Source organism: Sorex fumeus, unplaced genomic scaffold, assembly GCF_029834395.1.
Source record: "Sorex fumeus unplaced genomic scaffold, SorFum_2.1 ptg000131l, whole genome shotgun sequence".
Classification (NCBI taxonomy): Eukaryota; Metazoa; Chordata; class Mammalia; order Eulipotyphla; family Soricidae; genus Sorex; species Sorex fumeus.
Window position 1 is genome coordinate 36,166,547 of NW_026606188.1, and position 21,381 is coordinate 36,187,927.

The following is a 21,381-nucleotide window of genomic DNA, read 5'->3' on the forward strand; positions in this document are numbered from 1 at the left end:
TTCAATATTGTCATTCCTTCTGCTTTCTTTATATGCCAAAGATGAATGGAATCATTCAGTATTTGACCTTATCTCTTTGACTTACTTCTCTAAAAGTGATGTCCTCCAATTACAGTGAACTGCAAAATTTCATCTTATAGTTGTGTAATTATCCATTATGCATATATGCAACAACTTCATTCATCAATCGATGGATAGTTAAACTATTTCTATGTACTGACTTTTATATTTAGAACTGCAACAGACATAGATGTGCATATATGTTTTTGGAGTTAATGTTTTTGTGATTTTTGGCAGATGACAAGAAATGGAATAGCTGGGTCATATGAAAGCTCTAGTGTTACTGTTTTTGAGAATCCTACACACTATTTATTTAAAAATAATTTTTAGCACAACTAAAACACCATGATTTACAAAGTTATTAATATTGAGTTTTAGGAATATAATATTTCAACACCAATCACACCACCAGTCCACACTACATTCCATAGAGGCTGAACCAGATTACATTCTCACCAATAGTGAATAATGAGGTCCTGTAACGTTTGTTGAAAAATAACATACACAGCACACTAACCCTTCCCTAAATTCTGAAGCACCTAACAGTTTCACACTGTACTACAGCTTATCTGTGTATGCTTATATGTATCTTAATTGTATAGCTTTCAAACCCTCTTCTCTTCACCTAGTTCCTGTTTCTCCAATTATTTTTAGAGCAGTTTACTCTGTGATTATAACTTCCTAATAAATTCAAAATAATTGAGAAGTTGAAGCATTTTTTAAATTATAAGACTCAAATATCCTTCCAGTTTTCCCTCTGAGGAGGAAGCTAGAATTACACAGCTTTTACTAGGTCAATATGCATTTGGTTCCAATGGGTATAATATAAAAATATTTTTGAGGCATTTATTAAAATTTAATAATAAAACTATAACTTTCCTTTGGGAAAGAAAAAATGTTCAAATTTTGTTGGAATGAGCAATTAGTAATTTCACAAGTTATCCATTAAGAATTCATAATTTAAAGAACTGGAATTTCAAAGCAAATGCAAACCACTTAGTAATAGAAATTTAAAATAATTGGTGATTTTCCACCAACATTAAATTAACTATATATTTATTTTTGTACCATTAGGAAAAAAATTAAGTTGGCTATTTGGTCTAAAATGTGACCATTGTTAAATACTTTGAAATAGCAATATAAAATTGATCAAGATACCATTACAAATTTTTATGTTCCCCTCCTTTTATTGAGCATAACTCTTTCATTAGTAAATGAAATCTTGGTTATAAATTACAGTATAATGATAATTAACTCAAAATGCTTCAATTATTGCAGAATAATGATATTTTACTCAAAAGTGTTGAAATTATTAACCCCAATAATCAAATAACATTAACCTTTGTCAGTTGAATATTGCAGGTGCCAAGGAACTTATTTCAGAAAGCTATACATCAGAGTTTGATGTTTTTCAAAATGGAAGCTTTCTTCACTAGACCCAATTTTGAAGAACAAAATTTTTCCAACAGGCTCATATTGTTAAATTCTATTAATAATAAATATTTAAGATAACATCTCAATTTACATCACTGCTTTTGTGTTAACTATTAAATAATTATATTACTTGTTTATTTGTTTACATTTGTTAAGTCTCTGCTAACTTCAACCTTAAATATTAGAACTTGTGACTAAAAAGTGAATGCCATACCGTTGCAGAGATAAAGAAACTAATTAGAGAAATATGTGAATACAATATAATTCAGTGGATTCATACCCAAATAGCTGTAAGTCTGATGTAGTTTAGACATGCCTATCAAGGGCTATGTAACTATTCCTTTTAATGCCTGGAAGAGGCGTCCAAAGTGAAGATATAAAATAAGATTGTACAATGTCTATAGTTTTTATAGCAAATGTCAAAAGATACCCTTATCTTTGGAATATGTCCTTATTAGTTCTTGAATAATGAGGCTTAAGCTTATCTAAATATCTGGGGTAAATATAAATCACTCCTATAAAAAAAACCTAGCAATTCAGTCACATTAAACATTCAAGGAGACATTCCATATTGTACGCCATAAAACAGTATCAAAAATTGAGTTACTTTTTTTTTTACATAAAAGATAGAAACCAATCATCCTGAACGTCAGAAAATGTAAGAGATGAGAGCTGAATAGATGGTACAATGGCAAGGTACAATGGCCTTGCACACTGCTAATGCCGATATGGTCCCTTGCATAGCATATGTTCGATGGCACCCTAACAGGACTGATGCCTGAGCACAAAACCAGGAGTAAGTCCTGAGTCCTGTAATGTGTGGACTCAGCCTACCCCCAAAGAAAGAAAATTTAAGACATGACAATTAATATTAATAACTAATAAGTAGTAACAATGACAATGTTCATTTGTCTTAAAATTCAAAATGAAAGACTTTTTAAGAACAATCTTGGTAATTTCTGATAAAGTTGAAAATGTATATAGTACAACACCTGATATCCATTTGTTCTTATATATGCATACCAATATTATGGAATAAAAAAAAAACTACTGCAGGCTTGCTCATAATAACAAAACCGAGCAAAATCCTGACATTTTAAAAAATGACAATTCTCAACTAAAATAGAGTATAATTATAGAACAATATGTAAAAAAAAAGGAAATAAGTATACCTGAGATGAAATGTCCAGCTTAAGCTGTATTTTAAAGATAGCATGATTCGGGACTGAGGAAACAGTGCAGTGGTGTTGTCACTTACCTTGCATGTGGTCAATCCTTTTGAATCCCTGGCATCTCATATGCTCCCCTCACCCTAGCTCTGCCAGGAGTCACTCCAGAGGGCACAGTCAGGAGTAAGCCCTGACCACAGTGGTGTGTGGCCCAAAGTAACAAACCAATCATAAGAATAGTGTGATACAATGTGCCTCTATTCCATGTAAATTTTCAAAACCAGGGAAATCAAATATTTAGCTTTCGGAAGTATACATAAGAAGAAAATTATAAAGAAATCCAAAGATAATACTTGCAAAAGCCTAGTAGGTACGCTTTGTGATATTTTCCACATTACAAATTATGGTGCTTCATTTCTTTCTTTCACTTTGCTGCTACATGTTGGAGTCCCCAATACATTCCAACTCAGGTTGCGTCATTTATTTTATTTCTTGACAATACTCTCTTTTCTCTTATGATTTTTGGAGACTTGTTTTGTTTTGGGGCGGCTCCATCTGGGGTTACTCTCACATCAGGGGCTTAGATTAGTGCTTAGGGGTGCTCCTCCTGGTACATAGGGGACTGTTTGTGATGTCGGATAAGCATGCGCAACAAAGAGTGTTCTGAACTGTGGGGAGTTTTCTCAGGTCTATATCCATAATTCTTTGGTAAAGTGTTCTTGCTTCACTAAAAATATCCTGGTGAAAGATGTGGGATTCATATGGGGGGGTATTTATAATGGGAAAGGAGGAGATTATCACTAAGATTTATAGTTGAGGGGCCAGAGCAATAGTACAGCAGATATGGCCCTTACCTTGCATGTGGCTGACCCAGGTACAATCCTCGGCACCCTATATGGCCCACTGAGTGTGCCAGGAGTGATCATTGGGAACAGAGCCAGGAGTATGCCTTGAGGATCACAGGGTGTGGACCAAAACCAAAAATATAAAAGAATTTACAGTGGAGGGTAGGAATGGCAGCTATATATATCAAGATTTCTGGAATTTTTTATCTATTGACTTAATCTGTTTACATAGCCATATTCTCTTTGCTCTATAATTATTTTATTAAATGAGGCAAATATAGTGCATATACTCTTCTATATTTTATTTCACAATATAAAGAGCCCGGCAAGCTACCGAGAGTATTCGATATGCCAAACACAGTAACAACAAAGTCTCCAATGGAGACGTTACTGGGCCCGCTCAGCAAATCGACGATCAACGGGAGGGCCTTTATCTTTACCTTTACCTTTATAAATTCATTTCATGGATTCAATATAGTACTAAGTACTAGACATTGTTCTAGGGCTGGAGCGATAGCATGGCGGAAAGGGCGTTTGCCTTGCATGTAGCTGACCGGGCAATCCGAGTTCAACTCCTCCACCCCTCCAGAGAGCCCAGCAAATTACGGAGATTATCTTGCTGTCATGACAAAGTCTGGCAAGCTCCCTGTGATGTATTTGATATGCCAAACACAGTAACAACAATTCTCACAATGTTACTGGGCCCGCTCGATCAAATTGATGAACAACGGGAAGACAGTGACAGTGACAGTGACTAGATATTTAACCTTTTATTACAATACTATATAAAGAGCTTGCATTTCCCCTAACTTATAGATTAATAAAAAAATAATTTGTTTGTCTTTCAGAGACACTGAGTATCTAAGCAAGTTTACAAAATTCTTATAACTAGTAAGTGGAAGAGAGGAATTAAAACTAAGATACTTTGGCTCCAACATTGTATATTTATTTAGCAAACAGACACATTTCTGTACTATTTTTGTTTTACTGGTTTCATTGCTTTTGTTTTGTTTGGTTTAGTTTAAATAAAAAAGAGAGGATAGAAATAGATATCCTTGTACGAAAACTTAACTCTGTCATTATTAATTTTGTGTTTCTGGGCTAGGAATTTTTATTTTTCTGTGTATAAAATATGTTAAGGAGCTTGCCTTAAATGTGACTGACCAAATTTGATCCCCAGCATGGCTTGGGCCCTTGAATAACACTGAAATCATATCCAAAGCACAGTCAGTAGCTTCTAAGTAACTTTGTTCACTCCCCCGCTCCCTAAGAAAATAATTTTGTGTCTATAGTTAAAATAAATAACTTCAGAAATATCTGAGGATGTGGAAAGACTGTAAGGAGGAAAAAATGGAGATGTAAATGGGAATCACAAAATGTTGAGAGTAGCGCTATCTTTATCTCTTTTATATATTATTCAGTAATGTAAAACACTACCTGTAAAATAGGCAAAAGTTTGATATGAAAAGATGTGGGTGTTTGCCCTATAGTGACTAAAATAAAAAAAATAAAAAAATGTGGATAATTTTGAGAGTTCCTTCTAAGATTTACACATGGGCAAAGGTCATTTCTTTCTGCCAGCTGTCTATCACTCCTTCTCAGAGATCTTTCCTAAATTAACCTTGGACAATTTGTTCAACTATAAAGTATCATTAGGCCCTGATGAGACCTAATAAAACAGGTACTTTAGTTCAAATAAGACACATCTAGAGTTTATATTGTCCCAAATATTTGAGGATCTATATTTGTAGAGGGGCTAGATTTCCATGTAAGTTAAAAGTGATCTCTGTGCTAAAGAATAAACATATAAGGCATAAGGCTAAGACATAAACATATGTCAGTGTCTCTTAAAGTCTCAGATCTGAAAGCTATGAGAAATAATAGTAGGTAGTGAACTATAAATAAAACTTTCTTTTGTGGGAATGGGGGTTGGCAACGCATGCTATTTTTCTTAAAAATTGCATTTTAATTCATAAATAATTCAAGGGAAAGTAAAATGTAATGTTTTAAGTAAAAGAGTCTTAATACAGTACAAAGAGCCTGAACTGTTCAGTTCTATGTAGATTTAATTATAAAATGAATAAGAAGCATTTGATCCCTATCACCAAGAAAAAAAGAAAATGAAAGGGAATTTGAATGAAAATTTGACAGTATAGAAAAATTTACTAGTACCAAGTGAAAAATGATGTATGAGTAAAGTTACTTTGGTGGTTTAGAAATGGGGAGCAGTATAGATTCAAGAGACATTCTAAGGATTGATACTCCAAAAAAAAAGAATATTGCAACTTTCATAAACCCTTCTTATTGCCAAATATAAACAGTTCTTTCTCTTGCTGAAATTGGACTAATCTGACTAGAGACAGGACTGGAAGGCTCAAGGGAAAGAAGCAAATGGAAATTTTTATATGAAATAAGGAAATAAAGAAATGATTTAGTTCTTTGGCAACATGTCTGTTTTCTGCATAAATGAGAATTATCCCTATTTTAGTAGAGACTATTCTTGCAAAAAAAAAGTTCAAGAATTCATATAGCAGAAAAGTGCCTTTCAATCTTGTCTTATTGTAAATAGATGTTTGTATTTGTGTATTCACCCTCTACTTCTACACACAAAGAAATTTGTCATAAAATGAGTTTCCAGATGGCTTCAATAAAGTTATGGAGAAACTTCATTGAAAAATGCCTTCTAAAAAATATACCAGACTTACAGTTTTAAAGATTGAGAGCTCTTAACAGTTTATGGTCCCACAACTTAATCATATACAGAATCACTGTCACTGTCACTGTCCTCCCGTTGTTCATCGATTTGCTTGAGTGGGCCCAGTAACATTGTGAGATTTATTACTGTGTTTGGCATATCAAATACATCACAGGTAGCTTGCCAGGCTTTGCCATGCGGGCGAGATACTCTTGGTAGCTTGCTGGGCTCTTTGAGAGGGGCAGAGGAAATCAAACTCAGGTTGGCCATGTTGTCTGCATGCAAGGCATGCGTTTATCCTGTAACGCACTACCTGCTGTGCTATCACTCCAGTCCATGCTATTGTGTAGATCTACAAAGTTCTACACTGGTGACTTGTGTAGTATCACTCTGGAAATATTAAAATAAGTGAAAAACTTACATAATTAGACAATCAGCTGCTTTCTATAGGTTAATGTGTGTATAAAAATATCATTGGGATTTAAAATTTTGATTTAGGCATCCTTAGTTTAACAGAAAGAAACAAATAAATATATAACTATATCTTTATTAGATATCATAAATTCAAATAATGGATTTTTCAATTAATTGATTCTAAATGATTCTTTATTTTTCAAATGTCTATTGCATATGGTTCAAGCACTTGACCAAAATTTACAAAAACAGTATTTAAATAAATCAACAGCTGTATTTTCATTTATTTTTATTTATTTATTTTCGGAGAGTCTGGAAAGCTACCAAGAGTATCCTGCCCGCACAGCAAAGCCTGGCAAGCTACCCGTGACGTATTCAATATGCTAAAAACAGTAACAATGAGTCTCACAATGGAGACGTTACTGGTGACCACTCGAGCAAATTGATGAACAACGGGAGGACAGTGCCACAGTGCTATGTTTTCCTCTGAATTTTGAGTCTTAGACATTTTTTTATTTATCAAGGATCTTGGAATTTAGATAAAACAGACATCTGTAAACAACATTTTGATCATCAGCACTGGTAGAGGAATGTAAAAAAATATGTTTAGTTTTTTAGGTTTACAAAATCATCTGTGGCTCAATGACAGCTTTAGGGTTGAAAAGATGTATATTTATTTGGATACTAATATTATTAAACTTTGCATCATTAAAGTTTGCACTTCTCAGAGCACCAGTGTAATCCCTCTTAATACAGAAGTCTAAAAGGTTGTGAATCACAGCTATATTCTAGAATTGAAGACAAGAATTCTTCATAAATTCTTAAAAAAATCTTCATAAGTCATGAAGAGTTAATTATGTTAATTATGTTGAGTTATTTTTATTTCTTGCTTATTAATTTCTATTTTTAATTTAATTGTTATTTTTTAGGGCCACACTTTGGCAGTGTTCAGGACTTACTCCAGGCTCTATGCTTGGGATAGCTTCTGTTTGTCATGGAGGACCATATGAGTTGCCAGGATAAAACCCAGGTTGGGCAGGTTACCTGCTATATTATCTATCCAGCTATGTTTTTTTAATTTAACACAATTACATTATCCATTCATTTATCCTATAATTTGTCAATTCATCCAAAGACAAAGTTGATTATTTTTTGTAAACTTTATATCATGGTATGCAGCGGGATAGTATCTTCTATAAGATATTCCTTCAATTTCTATGAAGTTCATAAGTAATGTGAGAAATAGACATGCAAGTCATTTTATATTATCTACTGGGTATTATAAGTGTCATATAATGTAGTGAAGGCCTTTTCAATGAAATAATACTTAACTTGCTATTTCAAGAAGCATAGTCAATGACCAGGAATAAAAGTAATGTATGTTGGATGTGGGAGCAGGGGCTGTTTAAACTAAACCAAAACTATATGTTAGATTCTGTTGTATTTTTTCTGAGATTAAATGAAAATAAGCTGTCAAAAGAACAGATGTCTAAAAAACAGAAAGTGAGTGAATGTTCTGGAAGGAGGGAGTGAGAGAAGAGTAGAGTAGCTGAACCCACTCAGATATAAAGGGATTAATTTACAGTCATACAGAATTTTACAGGATTTTTTGTTTTCTCTGAGTAGCGAGAACCCAACAAAGATTTTGAACATGATATTGATGTGCTGCACATTGCATTCTAACAAACTTATAGGAATTTTGGTGGCAAATGGACAGAAGGCTAGAAATGAATTCAAGAATAATGAGTATTATGGCTACTATACCACCCATGAGTGCATGCTGTGTTTGCTCTCCTCCTAGAATAACATAGTACCAGCACCTTGACTTCTGATACATTTTTTTTTAGATTTTGTTGGTGTTTTCACCAATAAAACCTTTGTCTTGACTTTTAACCTCTAAAATCTTCTTCTCAGAATATTCATTTGTACTGATCTTTGAACTCTGCTTGTTACTGTAATGAGAACTATCCTCGTACCATTTCAAAAATAATAACTCTTCTCCATCTATATAATTTATCTTCATTTATATGATTTATCTTTTACCACAACTCTCATTACCATCTCAAAAACTATCTAAGTTATACATGTTATTCTCCAGGGTACTAAATTGTATGGTGAAAATATTAATATGCTTCTTTCCACTGTTGTAGTGCTGGAATTTAGAGATATACCTGATCACACAGATGGTGTTGTCCCATAAATAGTTCCTTAGAAATCAATAGGTGAACAAGGACTCTTTTCTGGGCATTAGGAATGCAGTGACAAGGATATATTCATTGCTATCAAGGCCTATATTTTATTAAATAGAGGCAATGAAGTAAACATACACTAATATTCATCACGATCACGATCATGATCATCCTGTTGTTCTGTTGTTCGTCAATCGCCTGGAGCAGGCACCAGTAACGTCTCCTTTTTCCATGCCCTGAGACTTTAAAAGAGCCATATTCAATGCTCTTTCAGGGCTAGAAGAATTAGACCTATCATTGTTACTGGTATTTGGCATATTGAGTACGACACGGGAAGTTTGTCAGACTCTGCCGTGTGGGCAGGATACTTTCGGTAGCCTGCCGGGTTCTCCAAAGTAAAAACAAGATAATAAGAGAGGAGCTGGGTTTTATAGTCTCTGGGTCTTGGTTGTTGATGGGACCACCTGGTGCCGGCAGCAGCTGGTGGGTGTAACGCCTACCTACTGGAAGATGGGGGATCTGGGTGGAGAAGGCCCAGTCCCGATACAAGCAGGCTTGGAGATCTCAGCCCCGGGATCTGCATGCCTGGGTTCCTCTTCCGGTTCCTTCATGCATGAGGCTTTTCCGGACATGTGGAGAATGGTCTCAGAATGGCTGTGGCTGGTTCTGGAGGTCTTCGGCTACCCGGGCTCTGCTCGGGGCGGGGAGGGAAACACAATCTGCCCCCCTCCAAGGGGCCCCAGTGAGAACAGCCAGGCGCAGGGGCAGGAGGCTAATATTCATATACTACAAATACACGTATTGGAATGACTTCGGTAACCAAATGTTTCCCATTTCAGGATTTTAATTATGCACTGTCTAAATGATTCATTTCAATGGCATAATTCAGCATTTATTAATTCAGACATTATTTATTCACAAAAGTATTTTATGCTTCAAACTCATAAGACACAAAAGCAATAATTCAAGCTATTAAGGCAAATACTATCATGTGGTAGCATTATTAGTGTAAAATTCTTAATAGTATTTAATTTATAACATTATGTTTCAAGTTTACAGCATTATTTTCTGTATATGCTACATTCACCACTGGAAGTCTAGTTTATTTTTTTCACCTTACAATCAATTATTTTACCTTTTTTTACCTAGTGTCCTAACCCTTTCCTTTTGATATGCACTGTTTTGTTCTTATAAAATTGTTTTATGTTGATGCCAGAATTTTGTTTCATTTTCCCTCTCTGAAGTAAATCATACTGTGTTCTTTTCTTCTTTAATTTTATGTGGCTTAAGTTTGATGAAGTTGCTTGCAGTAAAACTTCATCAATTTATTTTGAATAGGTGGGTATCATTTCATTGTGTGTATAACTGCAAAGCACAGTTCCAAAGTATTAAGAAGAAATAAATCCTGAATGGAAACCATGGTCTGACAGGTCTGTGTACTCGGATATGCATTGAAGACCATATGGATATTTATACACTGAGGTCTAATTTCTTTTTGGAATCCTAAGATGTACTTGGGCTGGAGCAATAGCACAGTGGGTAGGGCATTTGCCTTGCACATGGCCAACATGGCTGACCCGAGTTCGATTCCTCCGCCCCTCTCGGAGAGCCCGGCAAGCTACCCAGAGTATCTCGCCCGCACGGCAAAGCCTGGCAAGCTCCCTGTGCCGTACTCGATATGCCAAACACAGTAAAAAGAAGTCTCAAAATTTGTTGTGAGATGTTACTGGTGCCCGCTCGAGCAAATCGATGAACAACAGGAGGACAGTGCTACAGTGCTAAGATGTACTTGGGGATATCTCAGTATAGAAGTTAGATACTTTTTCAAGTCCACATAAAATGTTCGTACTTCACTCTAATGTGAAATATAAAGATGCTCTTGCAAACTGTAGAAAATGCAGGAACATATATTCAAGGAAAAAAATATTGTATTGATTAGCATGCTTAATGTCTAGATATGTATGCATAATTGTTTAAACATAGAGAAAATATTGAAGAAGTGGAGAAAGGAGAAAAATAAATTAGTTTTCATTTTTTTTAAATTGCAAAATAGCACTCAAGTGATAGTGGAGGGTGGAAGGCATGCTCGCTTTGCATGATGTTGACCATGTTCAATCTCTCACTTGACATATGACATAAGACATACATCTCCTGTGCACCACGCAAAAGTCATTCTGGAGCACAGATCAAAGAGGAAACCCTGAGAAAAGCTTAATGTGACCCCCAAAATAAAGAGTGGCACAACAAACATAAAATAACATACATTGAGCTCCAAGGTTAACAGAATCTTCCATATATTTATTATGTGGGTAACAGCTGCCATTCTTTTTACTGTTAACACTTATAAAATAGCACAGCGGGTAGGGCATTCGCCTTACAAGTGGCCAACATGGCCGACCCGAGTTCGATTCCTCCGCCCCTCTCGGAGAGCCCGGCAAGCTACCGAGAGTATTCGATATGCCAGACACAGTAACAACAAAGTCTCCAATGGAGACGTTACTGGGCCCGCTCGAGCAAATCGACGATCAACGGGAGGGCCTTTACTTTACTTTACTTTACTTTACTTTACTTATAAAATAAAGTATTTATTTTAAAAGACTAATTATAATAACATCAGCATTTCTTAACAAAGATAATTACAAAATCCTAAGTGTGCAAAATCAGCATTTTTGAAAAATCACTAGAAGTTTGGTCAGTAAAATATAAATATGCAATATAAGATATAAGTGATAACTTTTTTTATTTCCTGTGGCTCCTTCAACATCTCTGACCTTAGAAATTTTAGCAGGTATCACAATAGTAATGAAAAAGATTTCCAAGAGAGAGAGAGAGAAAGAAAGAGAGAGAGAGAGAGAGAGAGAGAGAGAGAGAGAGAAGGAAAGTGCCTACAATAGAGACAGGCTGTGGAGGGAGGGAAATTGAGGACATTGGTGGTGGAATATTGGAAATGTGCACTGATGGAGTGATGGGTGTTGGAATATTGCATGACCGAACTGTCACTGTCTTCCCATTGTTCATCTATTTGCTCGTGCAGGCCCAGTAACGTCTCCATTATGAGACTTCTTGTTACTGTGTTTGGCATATTGAATACTCTCTCGATAGCTTTCCAGGCTCTCTGAGAGGGTGGAGGAATTGAACCCGTCTCAGCAGGGCTGGCTGCATGCAAGACAAATGCCCTACTGCTGTGCTATCACTCTGAAATCTGACCATAATCAGCTGTGTAACTGTATCTCAAGCCGACTCATTTACAAAAATAAATAAATAAAAGTTTCTCTAATCTTTTTCTTGTAACCACTGAAAGAATTTTATTGAGCTTCAAACTCTCAGCATTAAACACCTTCTTACTTGAAATAAAAACAACTATTACTATTTTTCTGATTTTCTATCGTCCTGTCCAAATTCCAGACTGATAGACGGATTGAATGATCTAAATTCAATGGATTGAATAAACTAATGATTTGTGAATATCATTCAAAAGGTAGAATATATACATAGTAAGAATGTTGAGATTAAATTCAAAGAGATCAATGGGTCAATTAAGACATGCAGATATTATAACTTTTAGTTTTCATTTTCATTTAAGGATGCTAGGGAGAATGAGAAATGAAGGATTATTATTATTTTTTAATCTTATTGAATCACCACGAGAAATTTACAAGCTTTCTTTTTTGGGTTACAATCACACAATGATCAAACACCCATCCTTCCACCAGTGCACATTCCCCACCACCAATATCCCTGGTATACCCCCCTTTCCCACCCTCCCCCTGTCTCCATAGCATACATGATTCCCCATAATCTCTCTCTATATTTGGGCATTATCGTTTGCAATACAGACCCTGAGAGGTTATCATGTTTGGTCCTTTTTCCACTTTCTGCACACATCTCCCATCCCGACTGATTCCTCCAGCCATATTTTTCTTAGTGATCTCTTCTCTATTCCAGCTGCCTTCTCCCCTTTGCTCATAAGGCAGGCTTCCAGCTATGGAGCAATCTATCTGTCCCATGTATCCTTAGGTGTCAGCCTCATGTTATGCTGTTTTATACTCCACAAATGAGTGCATTCCTTCTATGTCTGTCCCTCTCTTTCTGACTCATTTCACTTAGCATGATACTCTCCATGTCTATCCATTTATAAGCAAAGTTCATGACTTCATCTCTTGTAGGATAACACTATTTTGTCCTTCCTGCATAGCCTCAGGTAGTTTAGATTTATTGGGTTGCTCTCATCGCAGTGCTCTCATTCCTCTTTTTATTTGTAACTTCTTTCTTTGTGCTCTGTTGACTTGTAAATATTGTTTTTCTCTTCTCTCTAAGTCATTTGCATAGTTTATTCAGAGCGATGTCCTTTTTGTATGGACACAAGAAGACATGCTTTTATAATGTCACTCTCAGTAATATTTCCCTCCTGGGCATCTGTTCTCTTACCTAAGTCTCAACTGCCTTTACTTCTTGTGCCCCCAAAAGTTGGGTCCCGATGAGGGACTGGATGGAACCAGGACAAGCAGTAAGCTATGTGCTACCTGGCATCGAGATGGGCCTGGCCAAAGTGCCATAATGCTTAACTACAAGTTAAGAGCTTGCTCATGGAAAAATGCTGTCATGATCCAAAGAGCAATAACTAGATTTGGGCACTGCTAGGGTTAGGAATGATTTAAGCTGGCCTGAGTGCTATAGTCTGAATCTGTGGCAAGATGTTCCCAGGAGAGCTGCCCTACAAGCCTCAATGTTATTTCTTACTGTTATTCGTCGATTGTCTCGAGCAGGCTCCAGTAAGGAGGATGCTCAGCCCCGATCAGAGTAGGCTAGGAGATCTCAGGCCCGGCACCCGCATGTCTTTGTTCCTCTGCCAGTACCTTCATGTGTGCAGAGAGTGGTCTCAGCTTGGTGGTGGCTGGTTCCTCCATCCAGATCCTCCGAATTCCAGTAGGTGGGGGTCACACCCACCAACTGCCCCCCTGGCGCCGTGTAATCCCATCAATGGCCAAGACTCAGAGACTATAAAACCCAGCTCCAGGAAGAGAACAGCTCAGTCTCCTGCCCCCGCGCCTGGCTGTCCTCTCTGGGGCCCCTTGGAGGGGAGAGGATTGAGTTTTCCTCCCTGCTCTGACCTGCTCCTGCAGCTGAAGACCTCCAGAACCAGCCTTTCATATTGTGTCTATACAAAAAATAGCTAGTATTGATATGTTGATAGTTATTGGATTGAGGAAAAGAGAGAAACACCTTAGGAGGTATTTTGCCCTTGGGCAGTCAGGAAGGGCTTTAGAATACCTTTTAGGTGAGCCCTCAGGAAAAGCTTTCTTTTTATTTTGTTTATTTTGCTACCTGACTGGGTGCAGTGTCAGCCCAGACTGCAGGGGAGTTGGAAAGGGAAGAGAGCTGGATAGAGAGGAGAGAGCAGGGCGGTAAGGTGGATCGCAGAGAGGCTAGCAAGGGGGAACACATGCTTAAGAGAACCTGGACCCTCCATAACATAAATTTCTTCTATGGGATAAACTTCCTTGTAATAAACTGCTACTGAGATCAACCGGCCTGGCCCTCGTCTCTTCCTTTGTCTGCCCTTGGCCAAAAATCGTCCTGATCCAGGCCACACACAGCGGCTCAAGAGCACCAAACTTGGGTGGTGAGACAGAGCCATCCAGAGAGCCCGTGAATCCACAACCTTCAGCGTGCATAGTTTTTTACAATCTTTCCTGACAGCTGCACAGTATTCCATTGTGTAGATGTACCCAAGTTTCTTTAACCAGTCATCTGTTTTAGGGCACTTGGGTTGTTTCCAGACTTGGGCTATTGTGAACAATGCTGCAATGAACATATAGGTACAGATGTTACTTCTACTGTGCTTTTTTGCATTCTTGGAATATTCCCAGAAGTGGTATTGCAGGGACATATGGAAGCTCAATTTCTAGTTTTTGAAGGACTGTCCATATTGTTTTCCAGAAAGGCTGGACTAGTGGGCATTCCCAACAACAGTGAAAGAATGTCCCTTTTTCCCCACCTCCATGCCAACACTGGTTGCTTTTCTTTTTTTGAATGTGTGCCAGTCTCTGTGGTGTGAGATGCTATCTCATTGTTGTTTGATTTGCATATCCCTGATGGCTAGTGAAGTGTAACATTTTTTCTTCTGCCTTTTGGCCATTTGTATTTCTTTTTTGAGGAAACTTCTGTTCATTTCTTCTCCCCATTTTTTCATGGGATGAAGGTTTTTTCTTGTACAATTCTACTAGTCTCTTGTATATCCTGAATATTAATCCCTTATCAGATGGTTATTGGGTAAATATTCTTTCCCATTCTGTGGGGTCTTTCTGTATTTTGATCACTGTTTCTTTTAAAGTGCAGAAGCTGAAATGGAGGATTATTACCAAGTCTCTTAACCTGGAAGTCAAAGACTATTGCTTTTTCTCACTCAGATAATTGAATGAACAAATTAATGATTACTACAATTGTTGACTATATAAACTTAGAACAAAACTATATATTTCTGACATAAAATAAAGTGGTAGAAGAGACTTATAATTATCAATTTTGAGAATTTTAGAATTTTGAACTATCTTTAAAGCAAACACTTTTTAAAGAAGATATAACTCTGATTATCTAAAGTTCAAGAGAAATGAGGAAAGGAAAGTAGTACAGATTGTAAATTGCTTGCCCTGCATATAGTCAACTGAGGTTCAATTCCTCGCACCCCATTTGGATCTCAAACACTGCCTGAGTGATTGATGAGCATAGAATCAGAAGTAAGCTCTGAGTAACTCCAAGTATGGCCTAAAACAAACAAACAAATAAAAAACCCAAAACTATCAAGAAAAAGTTCTGGGAAAACAGCGTGGAAAAATCATAACCAAAGATAGTGAAAATGATAAACATAGATGAGATCACTGAACAAAAGAAAGAGGATAAAAGTAAAATCAGAAATTGAGAACACAATAAGACCACCGTCTAGTGAGTACCTTGAAATGAATTATATGAAGGAGAATTTAAGGCAAGCACTCTTTCAGAGAAAATATAAAGAAGAAGCTGTTAAGCTTTATTTGTATTTGAATACAAATAAAGAAGTCACATAAAATGTACATACTATGCTAAGAGAAGAAAAGTGAATATGGTTGTGTTACTAATAATACCATCTACACTGTAATTTAAGTTTTGGGAGTCTTAAATCGTCTTCTCATATATGAGTAATTTAGTAAACTTGAGTTTATTATATAATTTCACCTGTCATGAGTTTTTTTGACCTTCCCTAAAATCTTATTTTTTTTTTTACTCTGTGCTTACTCTCCTCCCTGACAAGAATCTGGTATTACTGCAAGTGACTATCTATATCTGTCCCACATAGAAGATCATTCTCGTGCAATGATGCTCAATGTTTACCTAGATTTGTTGTGAGAATTTAATAAATTCAATTAAAACTCTTGACCCGCACAAATCACAAGCAATATAAGAAGAAAACATAAAAAAAATTGACTACTTATTAATTCAGTGAAACTTGCAGTGGAAAAAAAGAATAATCTAAATTCCAATTCAAAAGTGAGAGAGAACTATACACTTGTTTATATAAAGTTAAAAATTATATTTATAAATATATGCAAAACTCAGAAGTAAATAGTAATGTAGGAATGAATATACAAAACCAGAGTAAATAACTGTGTACCTTTTTAATGTATGTGTTTCACATAAATAATAAAAATTAATGTAAAAAAAATTAAATGTCTCTCATGATGTGCATTGGACAGTGAGAAACTAGTTTTTAATTGCTGGCATATAAATATATACATTGAAATACAAAGTTTTCAGGATATCAAAAATCTCAGAAATAGATCATCTTTGTTTATATGTAAATGTACTGACCAATGAATTTTTTAAGATTTATTTCCAGTGTCTAAAAGGAAATGGTGTGCTTAGGGTACAAATTAAATTTACATTTTACGTTGGATTAGTATAATGAATCAAACTTCATTCAATAGTTTTTTATCCTTTTGTGAAGGGGAAGCCCCCCACCCCCAGTGTTGAACAGAGCTTACTTATGGCTCTGAGCTCAGAGATCACTCTAGGAAAAGGAATGAGGATCAAACAAACCTGAGTGCCAGGGATCTAACCTAGGTTAGCTATGGGAAAGGCAAAATTCCCTATGCACAGGGCTATTTCTCTAGCCCCTTTATACAATTAAAAAAAATAATTGAGGAGACACACAAAAGAATCTCAGAACTGAGCAGCTCACTACAGAGATGCCTCCGGACTTTGTGCCAGGTCTATTTCACCTGGGTGCCTCAGACAGGAATAGGCTTTGTCTCTCCACCTGCCCCCTAGGAAACCTGAAGCCGCCATCTTCCAGATCCTAATGAAAATCCCAGGTACTCAGGATTAGTGATGACAAACTCCAAGCCTCAGGGGATAGGGGATGGACTGGCCCTTCCTATCTCCCCACACCTTGGGTCCCTGGACTTCACACCCACGAGCTGCCTCTGGGGACTCTTTAAGCTCTTTCACAGCCATGATCCAGAGACACACAAAAGAATCTCTGTACTGAGCAGCTCCCTGCAGAGATTTCTCCAGACCCTAGTTATCTAAAATAAGATTCCTAGGAGTGTGCGGCCATGTGGCATCCTACGTTATTCAGAGAGGGCAATACAAATAAATTATCTATCATTTGCCTGTTTGGCAGGTTTGAGTGGTGGTAGGAAATCCAAAATAATGGTGGTGAGAAGATGTGATGGTGGTGGAACAGGTGATGAAATATTGAATGTAATCCATTATTGTGAATAACTTTAAGAAAATAAAAAATAACTGAGAGAATTCACAAAATATATGTGTAAATATATCTATTACAGCTAGATAATGTTATGGATACATACATATATCACTTGTATCATTTGTCATCCCGTTTCTCATTGATTTGCTTGAGCAGGCGCCAGTAACATCTCCAATTGTCCTTGTTGCATGCTAGTGTAGTCCAGTGGCATCTGCTTGCTCCAGGAACACGAAGAACCTCAAACCATTTGTTCAGGGTTTTGACAAAGAAGTCTGACCATTCCGTATGTGGGCGTCCAGGCATTCTTTTGACATCCTGTGGAATCCAGTCAGTAATAGCTCTATTCCAGTGGTCATCTCTAATCACATTACGTGTCCATCTGATTTTTGATGACTTGGCTAATGAGACAGCGTCCCTGATTCTAGATAGTCGACGGAGGTCAGAACTTCGGATTCCTTCTCTCATTTGAGTGAAGCATGATACACCAAGCAAAGCTCTTTCACACACACACACACACACACACACACACACACACACACGCACACCCATATATACATATATATGCATAACTACATAAGAAATTATTGCTTAACTAATTGTAATTTTCACTAGAGAATAGACTTAAATGTATAGTAATGAAATTAGAAAATATTTAAAAGCATGATCCTAAATAGAGTTTAAAGTCATTCAAAAGTGAGAGGATGAATGGCAATTTAAATAAAAATATCAAATGTTAACAAAGGATATGTTAGGTATAGAACTTCCAGATGTTTCTATGTTTTTCATGTATATAGAAAGAAGCAAAGATGAATAAAGGAAAATAGTCATGTACATAACTATTAAAGTAATTCTGAAATTCTGAAAATTCTTACATAACTTAAAAGAGTGATTTGATAACAACTTAAAAAAGATTTTATAGTACATAGATGTTCAAATTATTTGCACACATACTCCTATGATTATTGGAAGGAAAGGTCTGTGAAACCAATCATTTCATTTCTTTTTTACTTTCAGTTTTCTGCATGTCATATTGATTGCATTAATATGTTAATATTAATGACTGATCAAATTTCTCTGCCGTTTAACACATTTTTCCAAGAATAGTAAAGACTTAACCATTGCAGTAATTCCAACACCTGTGAGTGTCCTTAATAGAACATGAACTGGAACATTTTAAAGATCTTTAAAAAAAAAAAAGGAAAGTTAACACTATATAGCATTTTTCTCCCTAGGTATTCTTCATCTGGCTGAAGCATGAGTCAGCTTCTTTTCCCCTCTGTGCTCAAGAGGTCACCAAGGTGAGAGGCTCTACCATCCTCCTTCTCAACATATATCCCCTCAGTCTTATTTGGTGTTCTGAGAAATTGATTGAATTTAGCTGCATATTATTCAAGCATAAAGTAAAAGTTTCTATTCCTTTAGAAAAATTCAATACTCACCTAGTCTTACCATAAAGAAAGAACTTGGAATTATTTTGTGACTATTGTTTAGTTCTGAAGATGCTGGCGATATAGCATTACAGAGGACATGAGTAAGTCTTCTGATTGGCAAGAGATGTTATATCTTTGACTGGAAGGCTAAATACAAGGCATATTGAGATATTGCTATGTTGTTAACATTTATGGAGACTTTACATATGTTATACTTAAGAGGAAACTTTTATTTTGGATAAGAGATTGTTTTTATTAAGCAAACAATTGCAGTTGTTCTTTGTTAGAAAAATGATATACATTCTGTTGATCTTAACTCATGAATGACTAGAAAGCTGGAGTAATAGCACAGCAGGTAGGGCATTTACCTTGCACGTGGCCGACCCAGGTTTGATTCCCAGCCTCCCATATGGTTCCCTGAGCACTGCCGTGGGGTAATTCCTGAGTGCACAGCCAGGATTAACCCCTGTGCATTGCTGGGTGTGACCCCAAAAGCAAAAATTAATTAATTAATTAATTAATTAAAATTTAAAAAATCATCCTGTTTTGGTCTATGACCCTACACCTACTGTAGCCAAAATAGACATGATTAATAGATCAAGAGCTCTTTGTGAAGCTGTCATCATCAGAGGTCAACCTGTGAACCTTAGCCCCTTACTTAAGTGATTGTATGTGCATTATTGCACTGTAGCACTGTCCTCCCATTGTTCATAGATTTGCTCGAGCAGGCACCTGTAATACCTCCATTGTGAGACTTGTTACTGTTTTTGGCATATCAAATATGCCATGAGGATATGCCAGGCGGGTATGATATTCTTGCGGGTACGATATTCTTGGTCGCTTGCCAGGCTTTCTGAGGATGGAGGAATCGAACCCAGGTTGGCCACATGCAAGGCAAAATCCCTACCCACTGTGCTATCACTTCAACCCCATGTGCAATATAGTGCAAAAAAATAATAATTGGCATATACAGGACAATATTTGATGGTAAACTTGAATGAATTTGCAGAGCAAAGCTGTACAATACATATAGCAACACCCATATTTTAGCAACACAGGACACAAATTCAAAAAGCATCAAATCTAAATGCTTTGCCCCAGGAGCTTTGTTTACTTTGAAAATAACTTTCTAAGGGTTTATTCTCTGTAAATAGACACAAAGAAAGGATATATGAAGTGGGCTTCTTTTCTGACATATTTTAGATAATTTCTTTCTTTTCAGTATTAAATTATTTTAAAGCAATATTTTTATTATATATCCATGAAACCAGCTAATGCGATAGAATTTATCCTGGAATCTTTGAGGAATTTCATGGACATACATGTAACTCTATACTTGCTCAGCAACGTTCAATAGTGATGCTAATTAAATCATGTTAGCTTTTCTAGTAGTGCTGTTGGGAGCTGCCCATTATTATTGACCTTTCTTCATAATTGCTTCTACTACTTCCCCCTTCAATCTTTTGGAAAAAGATGATTTCAGCTTTATGTGTCCTGATTAGCAGAGTTGCATTTATGAGGAAAAGTTTAAGGCCCCCACTCTAGCATCTAAAATTTTCAGCACCTAAAGCTCTTTAATATATGAACTAGCATTTGTGTAATATATGAACTAGCATTTGTGTAAATTTGTTTATAGATTAAAAGAAACATATATTGGAATACTTACCATATTCTCTATAATTTATCTACTTCAAATATATTTGGCTTATCACACATTTATGGAAGTAAATTTAAAATAGAGACAAAACATTCCGTGTTGAAACTATTTTTTAAATAAATCTATGATTCTAAAGAAACATTTTTGCAGTACCCAAGATGATGTCTATTAAGATAAAAATTAAAACTACTACATATAATGTGGTGTTTTGAATATTTGTTACATCAAGGTAAATATATACTTGGTAGTATTATAATAAAAGGATTGAGAGTAAAGTTAAAATGCTCAGATTCAGAAGGCAAATCTTAGAGGGGATAAATTTAGATTCTATTACCACTGCTAAGAATCAAATAGTTCAGTGTGTTTCTATTTTGAGAAATATACTGGAATTAAAGGTTTAATTGCTTTATTATTAGTACTTAATCACTTAATCACTTAACTTCCCATTAGTCATTGATTTGCTCGAGTGGGCGCCAGTAACGTCTCCATTTGTCCCTGTTGTGTGCTAGTGTAGCCCAATGGCGTCTGTTCGCTCTAGGAACATAAGAGCCTCAAACCGATCGTTCATGATCTTGATGAAGAAGTCTGACCATCTGGTAGGTGGGTGGCCACGCGGTCTTTTGACATCCCATGGAATCCAGTCGGTAACAGCTCTAGTCCAGCAGTCGTCTTTAAATCTCATTACATGACCAGCCCATCTGATTTTTGACACTTTGGCAAATGAGACAGCATCCCTGATTCT